The following is a 21,813-nucleotide window of genomic DNA, read 5'->3' on the forward strand; positions in this document are numbered from 1 at the left end:
AAAGGCAAAATCAGTATGCCACTTTACAGGAAGTCAATCTAAAGAAAAATGCAGGGTGAGTGCAACATTATTGCAGATATTTAGTTCAGAGAGCAGGCATACTACTACTTTGTGCACTACCGCAAGCAAAAGAAAAGCCCATTGAAAGTCTAGGAAGAGGGACTTTAATAATAGACTAATTTATGCTTGTATTCAGAAGGACCTGTGTTATTGTTAGGTTGTTGAGGGATAATTAAGCACATATTGTGCTGCTGAAACAAACCATTTTTGTATCATATCAGAGCATGGTCAAAAATAACCAAGATTCTTTACTTGGCTCAATACTTCTGAATGTGCCTCTCCAATAAGTGGGAACAGAAAAGGAGAGATGATCTCCTTATATTGACACACACCCAGAAATGAGATTTCTATCTTCCTAGGCATGAGATCAAAGTAGCTTCAATGTCTCAGTTGCTGAGGTGACAATTTCATCCAAGCAAACCTCCAAAGCTGAGACTGAACTAGCAGGGCCTAGTGTAAAAGATGTACAACTATGACTCATCAGCATGTACACTCATATCCTAATCATGGTAAGAAATAAATGTAACCCAAAGGAGTCATATAGTAAACAACACATCAGAGAAGATAAAACCTTGAGGGATACTATGTTTCAAATCTCTTGGTAATGACACATAATGTTCCCTAATCTATGGACAGTTGTATGAAAAGCTACTGTGATGTCCATCATGATCAAAATGGCTAGCATACATTAATCTAAAACCAACGAGATCATTTATGCCCATGATCCGCACAGAATAAAGCTCAAAAGGTCTAACTACATAGGGTGTCATTGATGTGCAAGTGCCCCTGGAGCTGAAAAGCCACCACCTTTTCAATTACTTTCCTAACTAGCTATGGGAAGATCGACTTTGTCTGAAGATGTACATATTCTTGCATTTATGAAAGCTTTGCTATGTAGCTTATCTCCTATAGTTAAAAATTAATAAAAAAATTATGACTATTCTTTCTGTCTACTGTCCCCTTCAATAGAACTTCCAGAATAACGTTTAGATCTGACAAGACAATATAACCTGCAGTAATGCAAATATTTTAACCTTTAAGTTTAACATAATACAAATTTAGTCCTATCTGTCAATGCAAAGCTTAAATATAAAGCCAGTAATTTAGCTTTCTAACCATGTATGAGGGTATAGTACTTTATTATGTTAATAAGACTTGATAAGTAAAATCTATTGCGCTGTAAGTGCCATAAATTAAAAATGGATTATGCTAATAATTAGGGCAACATATTTTAAAGTTCATCATTTAATTTCTGCTTTAATTGTCTTTTTAAAATAACTATTTTTTATTTTGATTATGCATAGGCAAGTATAATTATTCTGAACTTCACATAATTATTCATGTATATAACTTTTCTGAGGCGTAGGCATATCAAAGACATGAATCTTTTCAAAGTGCCTTTTAAAGCATTTACCAAAAGAATTGATAGCTAAATAATCTAAAAGTCTATTTATACTTTCACTGGTGACTGCAGCAGCAGTATTTTTTAATTCTGTGATCTCAAAGTATTGGCTGACACAATTCATATTTTAAGTGGATGCAATTTCATAAACCAGTTAGCTGTAGTATTTTGCTGAGCTAGTATGTTGAGAACTTTTCATCTCTGTAGTGTTCTGGAATTACAAATCCCAAACTGGCATTCAAATGACATTTTAGATGTATGCCATGTGTAGGTCCACAAGTGCTTAAACTGTAATTGAAATCAATAGAATTATGTAAAATGATAGGGTCTAGGAATGCTACAGTTGATGAAACAGACTTATACACACAGGACTAGATGTACTAGTATAAGTCCACATTGCATCCTACAATTGTAAGGAGTACACTGTGGTTAGGAATGGCCAGTGGAGAATTCCCCCTTTGCAGAGGAAATCTTCACTGGTATAAATCATGTGGAGGCCTCACCTGGGCATAATGGGAAGAAGAAAGTGTGCATATTGTCAACTCTCCTGATTTTATCAGTTATCACTGTTGTGTAGTGTTTAAAGCCCCAGCTTCTGGAACCCTGTGATTACCTGAGAATTTCAGCTTTCATTTTTAAAAGTTTCTAACCCTCATAGATGCAGAGAGAGCTTGGAAACCTGAATCCTAAAGACTCTATTACCAGAAGGCAAAATTAACAAAACAATACATTTTGCATTATTTTATCTTGTGATTTTGGGGGCAGGAACTGACTCATAGTTTTTAAATATTGGGGTTGGCAATACTATGTATGTCAGGGACAGGGGCTGGAGAGAGCATGGGAGGGATTGGAACTCTGCTACATCTGATTATCCAGTAGTGTAATTCAGTGGCAGCCCTAGCTTATGCCAAGGCCTGAATAAAGAAACAGCAACCCACTCCCTGTGCCCCTTCCTCTCTGCTACAGCCAAGTGCAGTCCAGTCATAGTGGAGAATCAAGGCCTTAAAGTTCAATTTTAAAAAATGGCTAGGATTGATTAGGTGGCATATTCACTGAACCAGTACAATGGAGACAGAGAAAAGATGTATGCTTTTGCCTCTAACTGCTAGAGTGGAAGGCCCAGAATCAGGGTGCCAGACTGTGGGGGGGAGGTGCCACTAGGACCCAGAGTGTAGAAAATTGTCTGCTGCTGGTGCATATGTATTCTCTCTGCTCTAGATACACAGAGATGGAGTGCTGTGATGGAGGAAGGAGGGCACAAGAGACATGGCAGGCAGGAGAAAAGGTGAGAAGGAATAACAGAAAGCAGCAGGAGCTGCAGGGAGAGAGAGGAGGAGCAGCCTCTTATGTACCTCTCTAGCACCCCCAGGAGCCTGGACTGATTAACACCAGCTTCTCAGGGAGCATCCTGTTTCCTGCTGCTTCTCTGAACCCACTTGAGGAGAACAGGCAGTCAACTGAAGTTGTAGGAGCCAGGTAGGCCCTTAAGATGCTGATATCTTCCCTCACTCAGGCCCTGCTACCACCCTGCTTATTTGTCCCCTTCAATTGAGTGTTGAGAGCCACTATAGCTGGCACAGAACAGCAGTCATGAGTGAAAGAAAACACCCCTCTGGGGTAGCATTCAGAGAAAAAAGAGAGAAAGCAAAGGAAGCTTTTCTATCTAAGCTGGAAGGAGCTCTCCTGAGATACATAGACATAAATGTTCACTGTGAGCCTTCCGGCCCCAGTGAGGATGTGAGTGGTGAGGAGATGCCTGATCTTCCAGTTAGTCAGAGTGCAGGTGACCTGGCAGCTACTGCAGCATCCATATCTCCATCTCAAATGGATGTAACCATGCACATTCCTGAAGAAAAGTGTAGATCAGAGTGTGGTGGAGGCGCAAGAAACAGCTGCTGCTGAGTTTAGTTCCTTAAGTCTAGATGATCCAGGACTCTGGACCCACTTGAGCAGTAGCCTGAGAGACTTCCTTGTACTGCATGGGCCACAGCAAGTGAAACTTCATGTTCCCCAAAGACCATGAAAATAGAAGTTTCCATCCAACACATTACTGGCGTGAAATCCCCAATGGTGACAAAGTGGAGAGGCCATGGCTTATGTACTCAAAAACCCAGAATGCTCCATACTGTTTTTGTTGCAAACTCTTCCAGTCTAATGTTCCAGCCACATTGGATTCTACAGGAACAAAGGACTGGAAAAATCTGGCATGCCATGAGAAGGCAGCAAATCACCAGAGAGCATTCCATAGGTGGAAAGAGCTTGAGATGAGAATAAGGTTAAAGGCCACCTTAGATGATCAGCATCAAGAGAAGATTGCATCAGAGTCTCTTTATTGGCAAAATGTTCTGAAAAGGCTCATTGCCATAGTGAGAATGCTTGCTACCCAAAATCTAGCACTGCGTGGCACTTCAGATCAGATGTAGGTGCCAAACAATGGAAACTTCCTTTAAAATTGTGGAGCTGATGGCTGAGTTTGATGCTGTACTCCAGGAGCATCTAAGAAGAGTCACCACCCAAGAAGTGTACACACACCACTACCTTGGAAAAACAATTCAAAATGAGATCATACAGTTACTGGCAACAAAAGTCACAGAAGATTGTGGCAGATCTGAAGTCAGCAAGATATTACTGTTACTGGACTGCACACCTGACACCAGCCATACGGAACAAATGACTTTAATGGTGCATTTTGTAACAACAACAGAATCTAGTGAAAATGTCCCGGTCAATGGTGACTGCCAGAGAGCATTTTCTAGAATTTATTGACATTGATGATACTACAGGAGCTGGTATGACAAATGTGCTTCCTAAAAAGCTGGAAGATACGGGAATTGCGATAGCTGACATGAGAGGTCAGAGCTACAATAATGGTGTCAACATGAGAGAAAAGAAGAGGAGTGCAGACACGGATCCGAGAGTTAAACCCTCGAGCTTTTTTTTGTCCCATGCAGTTCTCATTCATTGAACTTGGTGGTCAGTGATGCAGCATCAGCTTCTTTTGAGGCTGCTGAATTTTTTAATGTAATTCAAAGCATCTATGTATTTTTCTCTGCATCAACTCATCAATGGCAAATTTTGAAGCAACATCTGGGAACATCCTCTCTGATACTGAAACCACGGAGTGCCACATGATGGGAAAGTCGAGTGGAGGTGATAAAGCCTATCAAACAACAAATTGGGAAGATGGATGATGCCATAGTTACCATTATGGAGGATAATGCTATGACGGGAACTGTTCGTGGGAGAACAGTGGCAGAGGGAAATGGTATCACCAGAAATGTACATAACTTCAAATTTCTGTGTGGCTTAGTGTTGTGGCATGACATACTGTTTGAAATAAATGTTGTAAGCAAGAGACTCCAAGGTGTTGACCTTGATATATCTGAAGCAATGGAACAATTGGACAAAGCAAAGTCATACCTACAGTCTTACCGGTCAGGTGAGGGATTTCAAAACGTTCTGAAGAGTGCACAGAAGTTGGCAGAGGAACTTCCCACTGAAGCTATTTTTCCACCCATTCAGGAATACAAGAGTCACCAAAGAAGACAACATTTTGATTACAAGGCACGAGATAATCCCATAAGAGACCCCAAACAACAATTCAAAGTTGAAATCTTTAACCAGGTGCTAGATTGTGCAATTCAGTCAGTTGAACATTTCATGCAGCTCAAAGAACACAGAAGTATATTTGGGATGTTGTATGATATTCCAAAACTCCTCACTATACCTGAAGAAGACCTACACCAGCAATGCAGGGCACTAGAGACAGTGTTGACACATGATGATATGCACGATATTGATGCAAGTGATTTAGGTGATGAACTGAAAGCCCTTTCAAGATACATTTCAGCAGGATCAACCCCAAAGGCTGTTCTGGAATATATGTGCACAAATAAGATGATCACCCTCTTTCTAAATGCTTTTGTTACTCTGCGCATACTTCTAACATTTACTGTAACAGTTGCCAGTGGAGAATGCAGCTTCTCCAAGCTGAAGTTAATAACACATCCATGCTCCACAATGACACAGGAGAGGCTGGTCAGCCTTGCAACCATCTCAGTAGAGCATGAGCTGGCCCAGACTGTGGACCTTCAGGAAGCAGTTCGAATCTTTGCAGCCAAGAAGGCATGGAATACACCACTTTGATTTATTCAAACAGATAAAAATACCAGTGTTTACTATGCAGACAAGAAAAGTTACATTTGCTGTTCAGGCATTTGAAAGTTAAGTGTTACTTAAAATTTTGGTAAAAGCAGCAAAGAGTCCTGTGGCACCTTATAGACTAACAGACGTATTGGAGCATGAGCTTTCGTGGGTGAATACGAATTTCTTTCGTGGGTGAATACGAATTTCGTATTCACCCACAAAAGTTCATGCTCCAATACGTCTGTTAGTCTATAAGGTGCCCCAGGACTCAGTCTGGATCCCCTCTGATACTTAAAATTTTTTGAACAAGGCATTTTAAATTGTTAGTTCTCCTTTATTGGGGTATGTAGCAGAACAGTACCATGAGAGGAGTAGAACAGGAAGAAGGCAGAATTGAGACCTTTCAAAGTTTTGGCCCAAGCGAGGGAGCATGAGGGCGTCATTTGAGCTCCCCTCCTCAGGTGCCAAAATGTTGTGGGCCAGAATGCAGAAGATGCTACCAAAAGCAGTGATATAGAAGGGCTGGTGAAGGCCATTTAGCATCACTTTCATATTTTCTTTCCATATTTATATATCAAATTAGTGATCAAAGGGTAAAAAAGCCAGAATAAATAAAGCATATCTAACAGTTTTTTAAATATAGCCCAACATGGAAAACTTAGGTTGTTGCCATAATTATGCTGAACACTACCAATCTGTATTATATCTATGAATTTGATGGGGAGGAGGGATTGACAAACAGATCGCAATTCCTGCTACTTCAGTCATCAACAGACTTTTCTGTTGACAAATGAAGGAGCTGTGGGAATGAGAGGAGTGGTAAAAATGGTGTGTCTTATTAGTGAAAGAGCCTAATGCAGAAAAATAGACTCTTTTGCCAACATAGTTCCTGTGTCTAAGGATTTCACCTGAGAGGGATAAATGCTGCCCTTATATCAGGGTCTTTTGCAGTGCTTATTTACCATGGTGATAAGCATCTTAGAAAAAAATAAGATAGATACAGCTACCCCTCACATACATCTTCTTCTCTCTTTTACTCTCAATTCCCTTTCATAGCTCCAGCACATTTATGGAAATGAGTCTTGGGCAGAACACATTGTGAGGACCTTCTCAGAGTTTCCCCAAATTGCTTTCTTGGGTGATGGGGTATGTCATATTGAGGTCCGAGCAGTCATTCCACTCCAAACCCCATAGTTCCCATAGATTCCCAAGAGGCCAATGTACACACTACAGCCTTGCTTCCGCTGATGTAGTGCCCTACTACACTGATATAACTCCTCCTCCAAGAGAGGCATAGGACTTATGTTGGTGTAGTTAGGGTGACAGTGTCCATGTAGACACTGTGTGTTACTTATGTAAGCAGAGTCACTGGCTGTTGGCTGTCATTCTTGTCAATTGAATGGCTCCATGCTGAGCTGTGAAATTGACAAGAATGTTGGGCTGTCACCCCTGGGCAGGCAGGGGGCTATAACTACAGCTCGGCTGCCGCCCAGGCACTCCCCACTCCGAGCCTGGCTGCATCTGCCCGGCTCCCAATTGGCTCCTGGGTGCTGCTGCCTGGAGGCGCCCGGCTCCCTGTGGGGAGCCCAGCTGCATAGAGGCTCTTGGCTCCACACAGGGAGCCTGGCAGCCCACCTGGACTCCTGGGGAGGAGCTCCGCACCTATGGTCTGGGGAACAGTTGGGCTCCCTGTGGAGAGCCGAGAGACCAGGGCAGCTGTGCTCCCATCAGGGAGACAGGGGGCAGCCGGGTTCTTGGCAGGGGGCAGGGAGCTGAGAGTCCGGGGAAGTGGGGAGCCGGGGGGAGGGGGGGTAGCCAGTGTCCCAGCAGGGAGCTGCATGCAGAGCTGAGAGCCTGGGCTCTCAGCCCCCCACACTGCCCCTCTTAAGTTGGTGAAAGCGCTCAGGGCCGGTGGAAGGATGTTTCACGCCCTAGGCGAAACTTCCACCTTGCGCCCCGTCCCTGTCCCCGAGCCCCCACCCTGAGGCACCCCCCCCCGCGGCAGCTCACCCCTGCCCCACCTCCTCCCCGAGCACGCCGTGGCTGCTTCATTTCTCCCGCCTCCCAGGCTTGCGGCGCCAATCAGCTTAGGCGCCAATCAGAAGTGAAGCAGCTCACCCCTGCTCCACCTCCTCCCCGAGCACGCCGTGGCTGCTTCACTTCTCCTGCCTTCCAGGCTTGCGGCGCCAATCAGCTTAGGCGCCGCAAGCGTGGGAGGCGGGAGAAGTGAAGCAGCCACAGCATGCTGGGGGAGGAGGCGGAGCAGGGGTGAGCTGGGGCGGGGAGTTCCCCTGCGTGCCGCCCCCTGCCCCCCTTGCTGCAGGCGGCCCTCCCCGCGCTCCACTGCCCCAGCTCCCTCCGCCTAAATGCCAGCGGTGACCGGGGCGGCCAAAGATCCGGTCGCTGCCAAAGAAAATGGCGCCCCCCAAATCCTAGCGCCCTAGGCGACCACCTAGGTCGCCTAAATGGTTGCACCGGCCCTGAAAGCGCTCCTGGTGAGGATATGCACCACCGATAGGAGGGTAGTATGGACATGAACCACCATAGTAATTACTGTGGTAGTTCAAGTCGACCTAACGTAGGTTGACTTGCGTTTGTAGTGTAGACATGCTCTGAGTCACTACTAATAGGAAGAGCTTAGGTGGAAAGCTTTGGGGAAGAGAGATGACTTTCTGGTCATTCTGTAGGCAGTCAGATCCTTAGCTCGTTAAGTCGAGGGACCAGTTCTAATCTCAATCATACATTATAACTGAGTTCAACATATGTCCTTAAACAGGTCTGTCTTGAGCTGCATAATGGAGTGACATATTTCTTTACCTTCCCTAAAGAATGAAATGTTCTCCCTGTCCAGAGCGTAGGTTACAAGACAGTCTGTTTTGAATAGATACAAAGGACAACATCTTAGTCCTCAATTACTATTTTTATTTCCTTTAAAATGACTCTTCCTAAATGTCCTTTCTCCTAATATTTTTCAACATTTTTCTTTGGGTTTCCACCTAAACATGTACCACTTCCTTGTATTTCTACTGAATATATGAATGATTTTATATATATATCAAAGCTATTGTCAGAGCTGCTAGTGTAAAAATAATGTACTCTAGAGGAATGGGAGGTGATCCACATACTATTCCAAAGTGCTGGTCTGGGTTGGGAGACTGACTCACTGATATAGGTATTATTACAACTGCACCAACATTCCCCCTCCATGGTCCCTCAAGGACACCCACTCTAGCTTCTGGGTCCTCAGCCATCGCTTCTCTGGGGAGGAGACCTACATCTCTTGCTCTGCTGACAAAGGTGTTCTCAGGCTGCACAGTTCCCTGCCTACACTGTGATATCCCCAGCAGGTCAGACTGCCTAAAAGGTCAGGGTATGTGCTTTGCTTTTTCTCCAGAATTTCTGACCAGCATAATTGCTTGCAGTTTCAAGTTACCACACAGCCCCTTCTAGGCAAGCACATTGATTCTTAAGGTGAAAGCATTATTAAGAAACATATTAAAACAATTAAAGGACCAACACAAATGCTGAAAAGCTGACCAGAGGTCACCACAATTCAAACCTCTGATTGTGGTAGATGTCAGTCCTTCAAACTTCACAACTGGATTTTCCCCTTTTCCAGTTAAGGGCCATTGTCTGCTGATCACCTGTTAGAGAAGGTCAAGATCAAAGGCCCTAGCTGTATAAAGGAAAGACTGACATATGCATGGTTCTTCTGGTTCTGAAGCTGAGACAGTTATGAATTTGTAAGCAACAATACTAATGATACTATTATTAAAAAGTGTAAAAATTATATTCACAGAGAAATCCACCCTGATCAAACCCTTTAAGAAATATAACCCGAGTTTTCAATTTTGTAAACCAACCAAACCACATATGTGTAGTCTTAAGTTTGGTTGTGAACATTTTGAACAGCTGTACTTACATACATCCATTAGTTATATCTTTCAGACATGTTTTTGACAAAATACTGACACCTAGGGGCTTGCCTACTAAATCGGAAGAATTGCAAAAAATAGTAAAAATAAGTCACAGAAAAAAACTTCATAGCTGAAAATACCTTGTTACCTCCACTGTAAACTGCTTCTTCCTGGGAAGATAAAATCTCTGCAGTGTTCTCTACTAAAAGGCTGTCAGGCATACCTACAAACATATTCCCTTAGCACTGCTGTAAGCACACAGATTGTTTAGCTATTTTGGGGTTCAGTAATTCTATTTACTCTCCCTTTTATTTAACAGTTTAGTGGATACCACCAAGAAGCCTGCATGCTAGGCTGAATCTTTGTTCATAGCAAATCCTTCTGACTTGCAACATTTTCCAATTTCTGTTAGCAAAACACGAGCTTTTTGATCACACAATCTCATTATTCATACATTCTGTAAATGTGTGGTATCTCAATATTTTAGACATACCCAGATAACTTACTTGTGAGTGTTTGCAAATATGTTAATGATAGTACTCTAGTTAGAACACAGGCCTGGGAGATGGGGAATCTGGGTTTTATTGCTGGCTTCATGCCTTTTTTTTGCCAAAAAAAATGCAGATTTGGTTTGACCAAAATAATTCTGAAATTTGGGTCAGTTTTGGTGAAGTGTTTTGGTTTGGGGAAAAAAAAAACTCACCAAGAAAAGAAAAAAATAGGAAATGTCAAAATGGTTAACTTTTTGGTTTAGAAGAATGTTTTCACTTTGGACTTTCTCTCAATTTTATTTAGGGGAAAAAAAACAATTAAAACTTTTAGAAAACCCTCAAAACTGAAATGAAATGTTTGTTTTGGGTTGACTGAAGTGATGTTGTTTTCAATTTGCCAAACCAAAAAATTGGCTATTTACACATTTATTTTCCTGGCTCTCTCACAAACTTCTAATTGAGAATTGGACAAATCACTAGTCCTTACTGTATCTCAGTATTCTCATGTGTAAAAGTAAATGCATATAGTAATAACAGCATGCATCTCAGAATATGGTCAGGCTTAATTCATAGAACATAAAGGATTCCTATGTTGAGTGGGGAAAACATCATAATCAACTCATTCTGCAATGCCAAAGTAAAGTAAGATTTTAGCCAATGGTTAATCAGTAACATCCAATGATAGTTCTAATAGTAGCTTTAGTATAGTAGTAAATAGTATTGATTTAATGAACATAATACACAATTCAAACTTCTGACTAGGTCAGTAGATATTTCCTGTGTTTCTGCTGGACCATGAATATGTGATCAACATACCTTATGGGAGGCCTTAGTACAAGCCTGTTTAAAATGAGAATCCCAACAAGGATAGCTGATAGATTGACTTGCTTCACTTCTTCTTTTTTCATCTCTGGAATGACCAGAGTGTAATTCCCCAATAACAGTCTAAGACTCAAGTGGTCTAATTCTTAAAAACAGGGGGCTAGATCATTAGTTGGTACTGGTGGTATAACTTCATTAAAGTCAATGAAGCTATGCAGTTGACAGTCTTCTTGTTCCCGCCCAAGGGGCTCGAGGGGACAACAATGGTCCGTGGCCCGGTGTGCTTGGCACCAATGAAGACACCGAGGGGAGAAAGCAAGCCAAGTTTATTTCAGAGCTCTGAAATGGCACTAGGAGACCAGCATGTCTCAAATCCAGTGCAACAAATACAAATAACTTTTACCTTTTATACTCCAAACTATTTCCATACATCTCTTTGTCTGGCTATTCCCCCACCCCTCCCTTCCAGACAACTGTTACAATAAGTTCTACATAAGCTTGTGAGAAAACTTTCCCAGTCTCTGCGACCTTGAGTTAGACATCTGCAAACTAACTACCCCTCTGTTCTCTCCTCCTTATCTCTATTATTTCTGCTAGTGTGAGTGAAACTGCAGCCATCTGCTAGAAACGCTGACCAATACATTTCTGCTTCAGCCTGCTTCAGAGCATGTAAGCAGTAAACACAGAAGTAGGTGAGAGTTCACAAGGTGGAGTTTGGGGGTTCAGATAGGCCCAGAGCAGATAGTTTCATCGGCACTTTGGCCTTCCACTCTCCCGAGTTACCTGGTAACTATGCCTAGTGGACCCCAACATTCTGGTCCAAGATTTATTAAGGACAGAGAGAGAAGATCAGATTAAAAAAACCTGACTGCATAATATATCTAATCTGAATGTCTGCAAAAGTTCATTTTGGGCCTGATCCAAAGGTTATTGAGGTCATTGGAAGTCTTTCCATGACTTCAATGGACTTTGTATTAGGTTCCTACATGGATTCTGTTTAGATTTATTTGCAGTGCATAAAAAAAAAATCTTTCTTCATATTTGAGTGGAGATCAGTGAGTATTCCCTTAAACACCTGGATTCTTAGGTGAATATGCTGCCCTTTTTTCACAGATCTTAACACGTCATATTAATACTGCCACCAAGGATGAATCAGCTCTGTGAAGCTGCGACACCCGGTATATATGGTTAGGAAGCTGACACTGCTTCTGTCATACAGCTCTATAATTTTCATTTATGGGCCATATTTTAGATAGCTAAATATGCCTCTTTCAATTTTGTGATGAAACTAGTTTGAGTGACAGGTTCAAAATAGATTTTCAGCATCATCCCAAATGAATAAACCTTCACTCAGATGAATATTTATGAGAAGCAAAAGCAGGAATGCAAACATGACAAGTCAAAACTTGGTTTCTGATTTGCTGAAATTACACACAAATAATTTGTCCACTTCTGTTCCTGCTCTCCTCCATGTTGCATTACTATTACCATTTCAAGAGACAAAAGAACAGAGATAATTTACAATGTGCATTTCTTTTTCACTTTTTAATAAAATGCAAATAACTTCATTTTCTACCAGGCTATTGCTGACTTGCTTTTAATCAAATAAATACCATACCCATTACTTATTGTTTTAACTTAATTATGAATTGAATTATTGAGAAACAGTTCTCAATAATTTACAGAGATGTCTCTTGAACTGTCCAGTACAGCTATAAATATAGAAGAGCATAAGAAAGAAGCACTTCAAAAGTTCTTTGGTTAATATTAATATGAAAGAACTTGACATGGGTTATTTGCATTAACTAATGATGACCTGACATCAAAGACAGAGCTCAGTGGAACTTGAGTTTTCAAGGTAGCATAACTCTGAAACGTCTATTGAAATCTTCCAAAAATGAAATTTAAACTACTGTAATGGGCTATCAAAACTGTCAAGCTGGCTCAGCAGACTGAGTGATATATTTAAGATTGATAGTTTTCAAAAGCTCCATGAAAGTAAAATAGCTCCATCCAAATGGCTATAAGCAAATCCTTGTGTCCAATTATCAAAAACAAGCTTAACAAAAACTGTCAAGTGCTGAATTATGCTTTGAAACCATGCTGCAAAGAGATAAAATGATTGCCCTTAAAGGAAATGTTTTGCATAGATTAGTAAACACTTTTCCTATTTAATGCTACCAAAGTAGTAATTAATATCAAAAGAAGATAATTCCCCTTTTAGCTCAAACATACCCCAAAGGTTTAAGTGTTACTTTTGTCTACAAGTTGTTGACATTACGAAATACCTAAAAAGGTATATAGAGCACAAAAGATATGCAAGGTAAAGACATGCATACGATGAAGTATGCGAAAAGGGATATGGAGAATGATGAAGCACAAAAGGTTACATTAAGCTTACATTAAGTGAAGTCTGACAGTTCTAAGAACTCACAAAGCTGCTCCTGTAGAAAATCACTGATTATGTAAAATTAATTAGTATAATTCTGATCAGAGATTGTCTCTCAGTAATAGTTTCACTGGAATTAGTAATCAGCCATTCTTTGTATTTTTTTAAATGCAACTTTAATGCGAATGTTAAAAATAGAGCTGAGAGTGTTTTTGAAAGCCTGGCTGTAAGCCCTTAAAATAAATAAATAAATAAAATAAAAGCTCATAGGAGGAAACTTAATTAAAGACACAGGAGAAATTAAAAGCGGAGGGAGACGAAGACAAGAATATCTTCCTGCTAGCCCCGTCAGGATGTACAGCAGGAGAGGTAATGAAAGGAAACCAGGGAGAAAACAAACGTGTTTTTTCTTCGTTCATGCCAAACTATCCCTCTAAGGCTACATCTACACTACAAGCAAGGGATGTGATTCCCAGCTCACGCACACCTCTTAATGCTAGCTCGATGAGAGCTAGTGTGAATATAAAAAGTAATGCAGCTATGGTAGCACTGGAAGTGACAAGTTGTACCCCTGGTGTTCCGGCAAGTTTGTACCTAACAAGAGTACTTAAAAAAAGAGAATTGAGATTCTTCTCTATCAACGCTTAGTGTCTCATCTACATCCTCCACTATTCTCCAAACGTTTCATTTACATTGCATGAATCCAATTCTCTCTGATAAATAGCAGACTGGCCAAGGATTACTGTGATAAGAAAATATGCTAATTTCTACAAGTAAATTCCATTCAGCGCTTTTGAGTTACTTTAGCCTACTGGGAGAAGATGCTAAGTAGAATGTTATAAAGAGGCATGCTTGGGACAGGAGGTGGATCTTTATTTTTGAATATAAGGATTCTTTGAAATACATGTTTTGCTTTGCTCCATATGTTAAACTAGTGAATTTTACTAATATTTACTGTGTATTTTATGGGATTATCAGTACAATAATACAAATAATATTTGACGTGACTAGAAGGCTGCTGTCCTCGGGTGGGTCATGAACCTGCAGGGAGAACTGTTTGCTCAGACACATGGGTCCATGTGGAACTCCATTGACTTCAGCGAAGATTTATATATGCACAAAAGGCATGCCCACTTGGTTCTCAGCATAGGACTGAGGCCTGAAGCTGTACTCTGGTTCTCAAATGACGTTATGTCCTTTTAAGAATATTATGCAACAAATTCTGGCTTCATTTACACTACTGAGTATCTGAAGGATCTCCGCTGATACCAAAGGAGGGCTTCTGCATTTACACAGCTGGAACTGAGATCAGAATAAGTCCTACATCTTTATAAAAAAAACTCCAAAGCATACAGCTGTAAGTATGTTAGTACTGAGGAGTCTGGCTGGAAAGAAGGCTTCAGCCTTTTCGGTCCCTCATTCACACTTTTGTTAACTTCTGGACCAGCTATCTCAAACTGAGTCTGCTCAGACTTCGGGAGCAGAATTAGTGTCAAACAGCATTTTCTTAAATGTATAAATGTCCAAATAGCGTATTAAATATCAGTAATTCACAACCTGACTTTTACTTGCCATATTGAATATCACACAACTGCTACTGGTAATAATTTTGCTTCATGGAGCTTCACTGCCTCTTTAAGTTTTTATCTGATAATGTTTATGTTTTATAGTTGTAAACTATATTTCATTTGGCCTTTCTTCCATGGGTTAACCCAGTCTATAGGAGTAACGCAGAATCACACTACAGTATTTGTTTTAAGTTAACCAGATCCACCATTGATCATGATGTTTTTGCTGGTATGAAGCAGTATATTCTATACTTGCTGTGTTTGCAAGGCAATCTCAGTTACTGCTTTGTTTAGCTCTAAGCACACGGACACTCATGGCTTTAATTGTGTAACATGTCTGGGGGAAAAAATTGTTGTATTTATTGCATATTTGACCAAATGTTGTGCAATGTATTGGTTCTGATAATCAACCACATCTATTGAATAGACACTTTCACTTTCCAGAAGATCTTTGAATTCCTGTTTCAATTGTTAGTTTGGTTTCTTTCATTTCTACTTCTCTCTCTCTATAACCCCTGTCACATAGAACAGTTCCCCCATTCCTGGGGGTAAACTTAGCTCTGTGAGAGAGATTGTATTACAGGTAAGCAGTATTGGCTGTCCTTTAGAACTTTGTGCTGTATCATATCAGTGAGCACACAATAGACATGGTGGTGAAGCATATGGGAAAGCAGTCAACAGTATATTACAGCTGCTTATTTTCTGCATCTTGTAACTCCTTAATAAATTCCTTCTAGGCACAAGCCGGGCTGGCATGACATCAGCCTGGAAGTCAATTTTTTCACCTAATTTGATCTGATCTGTTGATATAAAAACATGGTTTTACTGTATTTTGAGTAATTGCCCTTGAACAAAATATATATGTCACAAAAAGTTCAGATGTTTTGAGCAACAACTAGAACATTTTCAAAAAGTTTAGATAGTCTTGTGCTTTCTTAGGACCTCTGAACTCTAATATGAACTTCACAGTAATGACAGCTGATATTACACCTCATCATTACATCAGTTTTCTTATGAACACAAACAGTAGGTTAAAGGTACATACTGTGGCACATTAATCACTTCTGGAGTCAGATGCTGAGCTCACCATGAAAACAAAATATGAATACCTTGAAGCTCATGCCCTTTAACATATTTAATGGGACATTGCATGAATAATTGTGTTGACTTATTCTACTTTGTCTGTTCAATTATTTTAATTAAAAGTAATTCCATTCCAGATCGCTTAGGTGCTTTCTGGAACAGAAATTGTAACTGGGATATTTCTGAGCTGCCACAGGAGACAGTGAGATGACAACAGAGCAAAAATGCAGCATCTCCTTTAAAGGGACCTGTCACATTGAAGGGGGGGGGGGGGGAGTCTTTGCCCATAGCATTGAAAGGAATACTCACATGAACTTTGGCAAATATTATTCTGCAAATGCCATTCTAAACAGCCGTACCTCTATGAACAGTAACCTGACATTTATAACTATACTAAATAATGCAACAAAAGAATTTTCAAGGTTCATGTGAACCTTTTCACATGCAGACTTTGCAGTTTCTTAAATAATTCAGCATGTTTAGAAACCATCTCAGTGAATCATATTTTTGGAACACAAAACAAATATTAACTGGTAAGTTGTCTGTGAATTTTGAGTTTGCATCATAGGAGAGAAGATGATATGACTAAGTTTACTTTAACTTGATGGTTTTGCAAAACAACAGGCCAAGTTGTGCTCTCATTTAGATCACTACAAACCAAATAGCTTGCTCAAGCCTTATTGTCAAAGAACTGTCTACACAACTATTTTTAACATGCTAGCACGAGATTCTCTAGCACAAGTCTATGGACCTGGGCTGGGATGCTCACTAACAGATGCAGTGTAGACATAACCTATTAGTCCACAGGTAACAGCCCTAACAGGTGAATGAAAAGGATGCTTCTCCTGGGAAGAGTGACAAGCATTAATCAGCTGGAATTTGCTCTTTCACATGTAAGTCTTACATCATTATTTAAGGCTGTGTATAGGTCCTTCTTTTAAGATATATCTTCCACCTAAACTCTGTTAGTAAAGTCCTCCACCATTATGGCTTAAATCTTTCTGTGGACAAGCTATAACCCATCTCCAGCTGACAGGCAAACCAGGATTCTTATTGATGTAGAGAAAACAATCCCACCAAGTTAACTTCAGGAAAACTACTTCCCCATGCGCTCTTAATATTTGCTTCTTTACTATTACACTTGAACTTGAACAATTTTCAGTTATTGTATAACTAAGAATTCCTGTCCTTTTCCAAAACAATGGGTCATTTGTTTCTAATCTTGGTAGGTCACAAGATATCAGAACTTAGAATGATGACACTATGATGAATCAAAAAGTTATTTTAGTTAATTTGTAGAGGTCTATATACTTTGTTATTTTCCTTTTAATCCGAGGCCTGCCTGTTGGACAGTAAGTACTAAAGGGGTCTGGTTTTAGAAAAGATGGATAGAAAAAGTAGTCCCAATAAAAATGCTAACAATGGAAGAAGGTTAAGGGGAAAAAAATAACAAGGCTTTGCCCTCCATGCAGCCAACCTGCTTCCCCAAAACAGGATCAGTTTGAGATTCCTTTGTCTTAACTAGTGAGTGTGATCTTTCCTAAAATGAAAAACAAATAACTGAAAATGAATTACAGCATGATTAAACGCATTCTATTGACTGAAGAAAGTGCAAAAGACCACAATAACCCCCTGAGATTTTCTTTTTGGGAGTGCATTTTCTTAAGGATTATTTCAGAGACTGCTGAAGGCTATGTCGACTCCTGAGTGTATTTGCCTGATAGCTACATTCACTCTAAATAGGCAAACAAAAAATAAACAAACAGTAACATGACTATCAGGTTGTGAAATGTCAGCTTTAATTTCTTGATTGGCTCACCAATCTCTGCCCTTCCAAGAAAGGATAGCGGGGGGGAAGGGAAGCAACACATATTTTTACATGCCCTGAGGTAATTTATATGTTTTTCTTCGTAAGACAAGTAAGTGTAAGCTCCAGTGCACAATTTAGAAATTAAAAACTACTGCACTTATTTAAAAGGCATGTTTTCTTTTGGGGTTTATGCCACCATTTAGAATTATTATTTTAGCCATGATCATCCCTTTTTCTCTTAGGCAATCAAAATGTTATGTGTCTCTTTAGCAATGAGATGAGTATGCTGTAAATCAGTGATTTTCAACTTTTTTTCATTTGCAGACCCCTAAAAAATTTTGAAAGGAGGGGCACACCTCTTTGGAAATCTTAGATGTAGTCTGCAGTCCCCAGTGGGGCTGCGGACCACAGGTTGAATACTGTTGTAGATAAACTAAAATACAGCGCCAGACTTCTGGGCACAAGCTAAATGAACTTCTTCTTAGCGTATGCACAACGTGCCTCAGGTAGCACATGATCAAGATTCTTCACTGAATTTGGTCCAGTGGTCAGATCATTGCTCAGTTTGCAGACTACTGTACCTCTTTACTGTACCTGATTTTTCCTGAATATCCCCAAGTTTCACCTCACTTAAAAACTACTTGCTTACAAAATCAGACATAAAAATACAAGTGTTTTTGTAAGCACACAATTACAGTAAAATTGCTCACTTTCTCATTTTTACCATATAATTATAAAATTAATCAATTGGAATATAAATATTGTATTTACATTTCAGTGTATAGTATATAGAGCAGTATAAATAAGTCACTGTCTCTATGAAATTTTAGTTTTTACTGACTTCGCTAGTGCATTTTATGTAGCCTGTTGTATAACTAGGCAAATATCTAGATGAGTTGATGTACCCCCTGGAAGACCCCCGTATATCCCCAGAGGTACACGTACCCCTGGTTGAGAACCACTGATCTAAGTGCTTCACAAACATCAATGAATGTATTGTCACAACATCTCTGTGATGAGGGTCTCCGTTTTTTAGATGAGGAACTGTGCTAGAGAAATTAAGGTTAAAAGTATCCACTAATTTTGGGTGCCCAATTTGAGACACGTAGACCTATTTTTCAAAGTACTTAGCATTGTATAGCACTTTATAAGTTCAAAGCACATTTCTCATTGACTTGAGTTACAGCTGTGATGCTTAGCACTTCTGCAAATCAGACCGAGGGTGTCACGTCAGGCACCCACTGCATTAGAAACACACAATTAGTGATGACACATGAGAAGTTTTTTTCAACTGACTTGCCCAGCATAACATAGAAAGCTCTGGTAGAGGCAGGGATAGAATCCATTTCCCCAGAGCAGTATTCAGCTGCCTTAACTAGAAGACTGTCCTTTCTCTTCCTGAAATCCCCTGCATCAGTCACTACTCACCTTCCAACTTCTGTAACATCTGAGGCAGAGGGTCCTACAGACAGCAGTATCATTCACTAGACAGCCCTGGTCTATCCCCAGAGAAGGTCCACAACCTGTGCACTGAATGAGGTAAGGATCCTATGGAAAAAATATGTGATCATGCAATTAAAGATTGTATCTAATTCATATTGGAGAAATGGTCTGAGGTAAACAGGATGAAGTTTAACAAAGACAAATGCAAAGTGCTCCACTTAGGAAGGAAAAATCAGTTTCACACATACAGAATGGGAAGAGACTGTCTAGGAAGGAGTACGGCAGAAAGGGATCTAGGGGTTATAGTGGACCACAAGCTAAATATGAGTCAACAGTGTGATGCTGTTCCAAAAAAAGCAAACGTGATTCTGGGATGCATTAACAGGTGTGTTGTGAGCAAGACACGAGAAGTCATTCTTCCGCTGTACTCTGTGCTGGTTAGGCCTCAGCTGGAGTATTGTGTCCAGTTCTGGGCACCGCATTTCAAGAAAGATGTGGAGAAATTGGAGAGGGTCCAGAGAAGAGCAACAAGAATGATTAAAGGTCTTGAGAACATGACCTATGAAGGAAGGCATAAAGAATTGGGTTTGTTTAGTTTGGAAAAGAGAAGACTGAGAGGGGACATGATAGCAGTTTTCAGGTATCTAAAAGGGTGTCATAAGGAGGAGGGAGAAAACTTGTTCACCTTAGCCTCTAAGGATAGAACAAGAAGCAATGGGCTTAAACTGCAGCAAGGGAGGTTTAGGTTGGACATTAGGAAAAAGTTCCTAACTGTCAGGGTGGTTAAACACTGGAATAAATTGCCTAGGGAGGTTGTGGAATCTCCATCTCTGGAGATATTTAAGAGTAGGTTAGATAAATGTCTATCAGGGATGGTCTAGACAGTATTTGGTCCTGCCATGAGGGCAGGGGACTGGACTCGATGACCTCTCGAGGTCCCTTCCAGTCCTAGAATCTATGAATCTATGAATATATACACAAGGGGGCTTAATTAAGGTTTCACAGGTAATCTTAATTCTGGCAATTATCAGAGGGGTAGCCATGTTAGTCTGTATCCACAAAAACAACGAGGAGTCTGGTGGCACCTTAAAGACTAGCAGATTTATTTGGGCATAAGCTTTCGTGGGTAAAAAACCCACTTCTTCAGATGCTTAATTCTGGCATTTCCTAACTTTCAAGTGATGACTTTGCGACCTTAATGTTCTTTTAACATGGTTTGTGTGTATAATTTCATAGGTTTTGGATTTCCTTCTATCCCAAAAAACAGGCCTCCAAACTCTGTTGCCTTAGGGTGTGCTTCTGCAAGGTCTTGTGAGCACCTATTGGGAGGTGCTGAATGTTCTCAAATCCTATTGAAGTTTAAAAAAAAAAAAAAAGTTGATGGTGCTCAGTCCCTCATATGTAGACTGCAGGACAGATGAGCAACTGCCTTACCTGGTGCAGATGTGTCCAACTGTTCTTCAGTAGATGATAGACCAGGGCCAAAATGTTCAAGCCTGAGTGCCTAACATTAGGCACCTAAATTCATATTTAGGCACCTAACTCAAAGTGTCCTGATTTTCAGACATAGTGAAAATGTGCCCCTACCACTGAAGCCAGTAAAAGGTGTGAGTGCTTGTTTCCTTTGAAAATCAGGCTACTTTGATTTAGGGGCCTAACTATAGATTAAGGTGGCTAACTTAAGTACCCACATTTAAAAATTGTGGCTTAGGTTATCTATTAAACAAATTCTTCAGCATTTTCATTTTGTGTTTGTACAACTCTGACTATAGCCATTTATCAAATAAATAATAATAATAATAATCCCCATCCTCCAACTCAGTAATGATACCTCATTTCTGCATCTCAGCTGGCTTATTTATATCCTTTTCAGGATATTAGTCAAATTCACTTTAGACCCAGTTGCTACATGCTGTTCTTCTTCTGAAGCTGTTGGAGGGTGTTAAATTATGTCATTATTTTGTTTTGCTTTTTTTACATAAGAAAACTTAATTTCATCTTGTCTGTATACCAAATGGTCTCTTAATCTCTAACCTACATTATCGCTGCTTTAAAATAAACCATGTGTTGATTGATTGACAGGGGGAAAACTCCACTCTTTTTTGCTGGAAACATATCAGGCACATAAATCTTTTTTACTGCCAACCGATTTTCTTACTAACATTTTACTTCAGTGGCATGTTAAAATATTTGTTTTATAACATTATGCACAGGACTATCTTAATACAGCTTTTACCATATTAAAATGCTGTATGCACGGGGCTGCTTGGATGGCATGTTTATGAGTAAGTGTTCAAAGCTGCATATTCACAAATATCAAATTTGAAGTCAGCCACAGACATATGTAAAATAAAGCTTTCTGCCTTTGCTAGTTTATGGTGTTATCATTTATCTGCATCACCACATATCAAGCTCTGCAAATAAGATAATTTTGCAGCAGTCTGCAGCCAAATCTAAACAGCTGGCTTTCTGTGGTACTCAGATTCAGATCTGAACTTTTAATGCAGTCCTTATTCTAGAATGCCCTTTATCACTAGGAGAAGGGGAGAAACAACTGCTTTGCATGTTTCAGATGTAATATGCTCTGAGGTTTTACCAACACCGAAGTCTCTGGATAACAGCTGAGCAAATAAGAGAGAGGAGGAGGGAGAAAACTAATATTAAGTACAGCAGATAAAACTA

This window comes from Emys orbicularis, chromosome 5 (assembly GCF_028017835.1).
Source record: "Emys orbicularis isolate rEmyOrb1 chromosome 5, rEmyOrb1.hap1, whole genome shotgun sequence".
Lineage (NCBI taxonomy): Eukaryota > Metazoa > Chordata > Testudines > Emydidae > Emys > Emys orbicularis.